Below are 8,878 nucleotides of genomic sequence, written 5' to 3'. Positions count from 1 at the left end.
ATTGATGATTTTGGCATACAGCTCACAAAAACCCAAAATTCCTATCTAAAAAAATTAGCATATCATGAAAAGGTTCTCTAAACGAGCTATTAACCTAATCATCTGAATCAACTAATTAACTGTAAACACCTGCAAAAGATTCCTGAGGCTTTTAAAAACTCCCAGCCTGGTTCATTACTCCAAACCGCAGTCATGGGTAAGACTGCCGACCTGACTGCTGTCCAGAAGGCCATCATTGACACCCTCAAGCAAGAGGGTAAGACACAGAAAGACATGTCTGAAGGAATAGGCTGTTCCCAGAGTGCTGTATCAAGGCTCCTCAGTGGGAAGTCTGTGGGAAGGAAAAAGTGTGGCAGAAAACGCTGCACAACGAGAAGAGGTGACCGGACCCTGAGGAAGATTGTGGAGAAGGACCGATTCCAGACCTTGGGGGACCTGCGGAAGCAGTGGACTGAGTCTGGAGTAGAAACATCCAGAGCCACCGTGTACAGGCGTGTGCAGGAAATGGGCTACAGGTGCCGCATTCCCCAGGTCAAGCCACTTTTGAACCAGAAACAGAGGCAGAAGCGCCTGACCTGGGCTACAGAGAAGCAGCACTGGACTGTTGCTCAGTGGTCCAAAGTACTTTTTTCGGATGAAAGCAAATTTGCATGTCATTTGGAAATCAAAGTGCCAGAGTCTGGAGGAAGACTGGGGAGAGGGAAATGCCAAAATGCCTGAAGTCCAGTGTCAAGTACCCACAGTCAGTGATGGTCTGGGGTGCCATGTCAGCTGCTGGTGTTGGTCCACTGTGTTTTATCAAGGGCAGGGTCAATGCAGCCGCTATCAGGAGATTTTGGAGCACTTCATGCTTCCATCTGCTGAAAAGCTTTATGGAGATGAAGATTTCATTTTTCAGCACGACCTGGCACCTGCTCACAGTGCCAAAACCACTGGTAAATGGTTTACTGACCATGGTATTACTGTGCTCAATTGGCCTGCCAACTCTCCTGACCTGAACCCCATAGAGAATTTGTGGGATATTGGGAAGATAAAGTTGAGAGACGCAAGACCCAACACTCTGGATGAGCTTAAGGCCGCTATCGAAGCATCCTGGGCCTCCATAACACCTCAGCAGTGCCACAGGCTGATTGCCTCCATGCCACGCCGCATTGAAGCCGTCATTTCTGCAAAAGGATTCCCGACCAAGTATTGAGTGCATAACTGAACATAATTATTTGAAGGTTGACTTTTTTTGTATTAAAAACACTTTTCTTTTATTGGTCGGATGAAATATGCTAATTTTTTGAGATAGGAAATTTGGGTTTTCATGAGCTGTATGCCAAAATCATCAATATTAAAACAATAAAAGGCTTGAACTACTTCAGTTGGTGTGTAATGAATCTAAAATATATGAAAGTCTAATGTTTATCAGTACATTACAGAAAATAATGAACTTTATCACAATATGCTAATATTTTGAGAAGGACCTGTATTTAGGCCCCGGCACCCAGACAGAGGAGAGGTTCATTCAACTTTGGGTTGCCCCGCAATATAATGGTAAAATGAAAATAAAAATAGGATTGAATGAGGAAGTGCCCTGGAGTACAATAATATATGGTTAAGGGGAGGTAGTTAATGTCTAATCTGCACAAGGGATAGACAGGTCCTGTAGGATCCATGCCTGGTTCATTTTTATGAACGTCAGCTTGTCCACATTGGCTGTAGATAGGCGGCTGCGTTTGTCTGTAATGACGCCCCCTGCCGTGCTGAATACACGTTCAGACAAAACGCTGGCCGCCGGGCAGGCCAGCACCTCCAAGGCATTAAAGGCTAGCTCTGGCTACGTGGACAATTTAGAGACCCAGAAGTTGAATGGGGCCGAACCATCAGTCAGTACGTGGAGGGGTGTGCACACGTACTGCAGTTAGCTGTGGTGTTTTGACAAAACTTTTCCACATCTCTGCCATGCTAACCCTGCCCTCAGAGGAGCTGGCCGTGACACAGCTGCCTTGGCGACCTCTTGCTCCTCCTCTGCCTTGGCCTTGGGCTTCCACTCATCTACCAACATGCGCTTGTACTCGCGCATCTTCCTATCACGCTCCAGTGCAGGAAGTAAGGTGGGCACATTGTCTTTGTACCATGGCTCCAGCAGGGTGGCAACCCAGTAGTCCGCACACGTTAAAATGTGGGTAACTCTGCTGTCGTTGCGCAGGCACTGCAGCATGTAGTCGCTCATGTGTGCCAAGCTGTCCTCTGTGGGAGGCGTATCGTCATCGTCCTGCGTTTCCCCCCAGCCACGCACCAGTGATGGGCCCGAGCTGCATTGGGTGCCACCCCGCTGTGGCCATGCTTCATCCTCATCCTCCTCCACCTCCTCCTCATCCTCGTCCTCCAGTAGTGGGCCCTGGCTAGCCACATTTGTACCTGGCCTCTGCTGTTGCAAAAAACCTCCCTCTGAGTCACTTCGAAGAGACTGGCCTGAAAGTTCTAAAAATGACCCCTCTTCCTCGTCCTCCTGGGCCACCTCCTCTTCCATCATCACCCTAAGTGTTTTCTCAAGGAGACATAGAAGTGGTATTGTAACGCTGATAACGGCATCATCGCCACTGGCCATGTTGGTGGAGTACTCGAAAAACCGCAACAGGACACACAGGTCTCGCATGGAGGCCCAGTCATTGGTGGTGAAGTGGTGCTGTTCCTCAGTGTGACTGACCCGTGCGTGCAGCTGCTGAAACATATAACAACTTTAATGGTCAATATAGACCTAGAATCCCTTTAGGGGTCTCTAACTAATATTAAAATTAATATTTTTATTGATATGTATTAAAAAAAGATTATCCTTCACACACACAAGAAAAGGGGAGTATATAAAATTATCAGTGTCTGGTAACATGTGAGCTAAATCCTCTTATAGTGACTGCCACAGTCACTAATTGCATATGTCGGTTCACGGACAACCAAGTGGTGGGTGTGTTTGTGGGAGTCGTGTTAGTATTTGACATGTATTTCACACTTATATTCAGGTAGGCATTACGGGTCTCATCCACCCGTCTGTCACCACCATCAAGAGTTACTCGATAAATATTTTACAGCGATCTCCAGACACGGTACACCACTTGCTACACACGTGCACTCCTGTCAGGGCCCACAGTCTCTATTCCCTGCCAGGGGTAGACGCGCTGCAACAATGTTGCCACGTCTCGCCACTATCTGCACTTGAATTGGTCCTCAGCTGACTTTCGCTGAGGGCCTGCCTCTATTACTATTGATAGAGGTCTAGCAGTGGCCTATTCCCTCAGTCTAAACACACCTTACACACTAGCTGTCCCTCGTCCTAGCTAAATCCGATCCTCACTGCCAAACAACTGTCTAAAACCTAAAGACGCGCTATACCACCCCTCCCGACATGTTTCGCCACTGCAAGTGGCTTCGTCAGGGGATATGGGGTATATATGCGCGCGCGCCAGTCATGCGCCCGCTATATACCGTTTGGTGTCCCGCCCCCCTGTCAATCGCGACCACTCACAACTCAATGCCGCCTATCAGGAGTTCCATATTGGCACGGGACGTCTGATGACACATATCCTGTGCGCCTCCCTGCTCCTGCGTCACTAGGACATGCCGATAAACAACCAACGACTCTGCCGTTTCATTGGTCCGTCCCGTCTCTTCTGTGGGCTTGTCCTTGTGGTAAGTGTACGCCCCTCTGCCTCCGAGACTCCCGACCTATCACACTGTCTGTTAACCCCTTCAGGGTTACCATTATCTGGAATATAGAATGGATAGTGAAAAGGAACTTCTCTACCCCTTAAGAAACCTGTTGAAAAGAAAACAAGTATCGATGTCTTCAGGGCTCCCGTCCAGTCGCACTGTTTATTAACCCCTTAAGGGTCACCAGTGTCTGGGGTGTAAAATGAGTAACAGTAGATAGAATAACAAGAGGACTCTCCGTCCCTCAAGTCTTCTGTCAGGTAAATGTCAACCAATCTATTACCCATTTATGATTTCTATTTATGGGGTACAGTTTGCCAAAGGAACAAATAGATATTCCTATCTACACACCCATAGGGGAAATTATGAACTATAACCAGTTCTGCAGGGCTAGAGTAATATTCCTTTCTATATACCACTATCTGAACCAAATCACTTCTAGGGTCAAACAGACAGCTTATAGTACTGGCAATTGATAGGTGCATGATGTGTCTCACACTAAATCATTGCATAAAGTTAGAATCAGCAAATTAGTGCCATAATTAACAGTTCATTGAGGGGTTATTAAATCCGTTACCCTAAACCCGCATTATTTACTAGTCAGCCATCTTGTATAGTAGAGATGGTACTTATCTTATGTATCACGGGGGAGGGGGGAGGGGGAGGGAAAGGGGGGGGGGGAGCAGACGGTATACAGTCGGGTCAAAAACTGGCCTACTCTCCTTACTTAGTATGATTAGTTGCTGAAACTCCACTATGGTCTGCTGCTGCTCGCACAGTCTGTCCAGCATGTGCAAGGTGGAGTAACACCTGGTGGGCACGTCGCATATGAGGCGGTAAGCGGGAAGGCCGAACTTACGCTGTAGCGCAGACAGGCTAGCAGCGGCAGGATGTGAACGCCGGAAGCAAACAGACGGCCCGCACTTCATGCAGCAGCTCTGACATGTCGGGGTAGTTGTGAATGAACTTCTGCACCACCAAATTCAGCACATGCGCCAGGCAAGGGATGTGCATTAAACCGGCTAGTCCCAGAGCTGCAACGAGATTTCGCCCATTATCGCACACCACCAGGCCGGGCTTGAGGCTCACCGGCGCCAAACACTCGTCGGTTTGTTGTTCTATTCCCCCAAACATATGAGTTTCAGAATGGCATGCTGACGTTTACCCCGGGCTGTGCTGAAGTTGGTGGTGAAGGTGTGTGGCTGACTGGATGAGCAGGTGGAAGAAGAGGAGGAGGAAGCCGATTAGGAGGAGAAGGCAACAGGAGGCAAAGAATGTTGCCCTGCGATCCTTGGCGGCAGAAGGACGTGCGCCAAACAGCTCTCCGCCTGGGGCCCAGCCGCCACTACGTTTACCCAGTGTGCAGTTAGGGAGATATAGCTTACTGGTCCACGTATCTGTGGTTAGGTGGACCTTGCCACAGATGGCGTTGCGCAGTGCACACTTGATTTTATCGGAGACTTGGTTGTGCAGGGAAGGCACGACTCTCTTGGATAAGTAGTATCGGCTGGGAACAACATACTGTGGGACAGCAAGCGACATGAGCTGTTTGAAGCTGTCTGTGTCCACCAGCCTAAATGACAGCATTTCATAGGCCAGTAGTTTAGAAATGCTGGCATTCAGGGCCAGGGATCGAGGGTGCCTAGGTGGGAATTTACGCTTTCTCTCAAATGTTTGTGAGATGGAGAGCTGAACGCTGGCATGTGACGTGGTTGAGATGCTTGGTGACGGAGGTGTTGGTGGTACATCCTCTGTTTGCTGAACGGCAGGTGCCAACGTTCCTCCAGAGGCGGAGGAAGAGGCCGAGGCGGCAGCAGCAGAAGAGGCCGAGGCGGCAGCAGCAGAAGAGGTAGCAGGGGGAGCCTGAGTGATTTCCTTGTTTTTAAGGTGTTTACTCCACTGCAGTTCATGCTTTGCATGCAGGTGCCTGGTCATGCAGGTTGTGCTAAGGTTCAGAACGTTAATGCCTCGCTTCAGGCTCTGATGGCACAGCGTGCAAACCACTCGGGTCTTGTCGTCAGCACATTGTTTGAAGAAGTGCCATGCCAGGGAACTCCTTGAAGCTGCCTTTGGGGTGCTCGGTCCCAGATGGCAGCGGTCAGTAGCAGGCGGAGTCTCTTGGCTGCGGGTGTTCTGCTTTTGCCCACTGGTCCCTCTTTTGCTACGCTGTTGGCTCAGTCTCACCACTGCCTCTTCCTCTGAACTGTGAAAGTCAGTGGCACGACCTTCATTCCATGTGGGGTCTAGGACCTCATCGTCCCCTGCATCGTCTTCCACCCAGTCTTGATCCCTGACCTCCTGTTCAGTCTGCACACTGCAGAAAGAAGCAGCAGTTGGCACCTGTGTTTCCTCATCATCAGGAAACATAAGTGGTTGTGCGTTAGTGCATTCTATGTCTTCCACCGCTGGGGAAGGGCTAGGTGGATGCCCTTGGGAAACCCTGCCAGCGGAGTCTTCAAACAGCATAAGAGACTGCTGCATAACTTGAGGCTCAGACAGTTTCCCTGGTATGCATGGAGGTGATGTGACAGACTGATGGGCTTGGTTTTCAGGCGCCATCTGTGCGCTTTCTGCAGAAGACTGGGTGGGAGATAATGTGAACGTGATGGATCCACTGTCGGCCACCCAATTGACTAATGCCTGTACCTGCTCAGGCCTTATTATCCTTAGAACGGCATTGGGCCCCACCAAATATCGCTATAAATTATGGCGGCTACTGGGACCTGAGGTAGTTGGTACACTAGGACGTGTGGCTGTGGCAGAACGGCCACATCCTCTCCCAGCACCAGAGGGTCCACTACCACGACCATGTCCGCGTCCCTTACTAGATGTTTTCCTCATTGTTACCGTTCACCACAATAAGAAAAATATCATTTGGCCCAATGTATTGAATTCAAATTCAGGCCTTTTTTTTTTACAGACACCTAACACCATCTGGCTATCTATTTAGGCACCGTATTACACTAATACAGGCACAGCTTTTGTACCGTTTATGAACAGTTGTCTGAATCAGTTAGACCTGCTCATAGAGTAACTCAGTGGTCTCAATATGTGTCTAGTATGTACTGAGTGTGCCTTATATTATTTATTTAATATTTAACTTTTAATTATATCTATTTAAAAAGATATTTGAGACTTACTGGAATAGAATAAATTCCTGCGCTTTGTAGAGAGGTTTAGCATAGGTGCTGAATAGATAGAGTGTATTCCTATAGGAGTGCCTGAAGGGAATATAATACATAGAGGGAATGGGTCTAAATAGACCAATAACTTTCCCTATACATTAACCCTACTTGGCCTGGTCTAATGAGTTGAGGGGCCTCACTGGCTGTAGTCGGGGCTACAGCCAGTGAGGCCCCTCAACTCATTAGACCAGGCCAAGTAGGGTTAATGTATAGGGAAAGTTATTGGTCTATTTAGACCCATTCCCTCTATGTATTATATTCCCTTCAGGCACTCCTATAGGAATACACTCTATCTATTCAGCACCTATGCTAAACCTCTCTACAAAGCGCAGGAATTTATTCTATTCCAGTAAGTCTCAAATATCTTTTTAAATAGATATAATTAAAAGTTAAATATTAAATAAATAATATAAGGCACACTCAGTACATACTAGACACTAATACAGGCACAGCAGTAACCACAGATTTGGCTGAATATAAATTTGAGGCCTAGTATTTAGGCGCTGGATGACAGGTATACGTTTACGGACAGAATTAGACTTGGAATTGCACAGTATCGTGTGTGTGAAGTTATTGAGAATAACCATATCTGCTCCTTGAATCTTATATACCCTTTTAGGGATAAATTTAAAGTAGGCCTGATACAGCAGAAACAACTAATTTAGAGAATTGCAAAATTGGGAATTGTATTTCAACCCAGAACAAAAACTGTGCTTTGACAGACACTAAATAACTTGACCAGCCACAGCAATAATGACAGATTTATATGAATATAAATTTGAGGCCTAGTATTTAGGCGCTGGGTGACAGGTATACGTTTACACACAGAATTAGACTTGGTATTGCACAGTAGTGTGTGTGTGAAGTTATTGAGAATGACCCTATCTGCACCTTGAATCTTATATACCCTTTTAATGAATAGATTTAAAGTAGCCCTGATACAGCAGAAACCACTAATTTAGGAAATTTCTAAGTTGGGAATTGTATTTCAACCCTCAATAAAATAGCAAGCACAGCCAAGCCCCTGATGTAGATTATAGCCAAAAAATAACCACACTATTGATGGTTAAATGCTCTTGGTGAAAGCTTGACCCTGATGTAGGATATAGCAAAAAAATAACCACACTATTGATGGTTAAATGCACTTGGTGACAGCTTGAACCTGATGTAGGATATAGCCAAAAAATAACCACACTATTAATGGTTAAATGCACTTGGTGACAGCTTGACCCTGATGTAGGATATAGCCAAAAAATAACCACACTATTGATGGTTAAATGCACTTGGTGACAGCTTGCCCCATATGTAGGATATAGCCAAAAAATAACCACACTATTGATGGTTAAATGCACTTGGTGACAGCTTGCCCCATATGTAGGATATAGCCAAAAATAACCAAACTATTGATGGTTAAATGCACTTGGTGACAGCTTGCCCCATATGTAGGATATAGCCAAAAAATAACCACACTATTGATGGTTAAATGCACTTGGTGACAGCTTGCCCCATATGTAGGATATAGCCAAAAATAACCAAACTATTGATGGTTAAATGCACTTGGTGACAGCTTGCCCAATATGTAGGATATAGCCAAAAAACAACCACACTATTGAGGGTTAAATGCACTTGGTGACAGCTTACCCCATATGTAGGATATAGCCAAAAATAACCAAACTATTGATGGTAAAATGCACTTGGTGGCAGCTTGACCCTGATGTAGGATATAGCCAAAAAATAACCACACTATTGATGGTTAAATGTACTTGGTGGCAGCTTGTGCTGGCGCACCACAAGACACAAAATGGCCGCCGATGACCCCAGAAAAAAGTGAATGAAAAACGCTCTGGGCAGCCTAAAAACAGTGAGCAATTGAATAGCAGCAGTTCAATGATCCACAGCTGTAGATCGATCACTGAATTAAGTCTTATGGAGGAGTTAATCACTGCCTAATCTCGCCCTAACGTCGCAGCTGCAACTTCTCCCTACACGGATCAGAGCAG

Source organism: Bufo gargarizans, chromosome 7 (assembly GCF_014858855.1).
Source record: "Bufo gargarizans isolate SCDJY-AF-19 chromosome 7, ASM1485885v1, whole genome shotgun sequence".
NCBI classification, from domain to species: domain Eukaryota; kingdom Metazoa; phylum Chordata; class Amphibia; order Anura; family Bufonidae; genus Bufo; species Bufo gargarizans.
The sequence above is the reverse complement of the archived record's forward strand: the minus strand, read 5'-3'. Positions refer to the sequence as shown.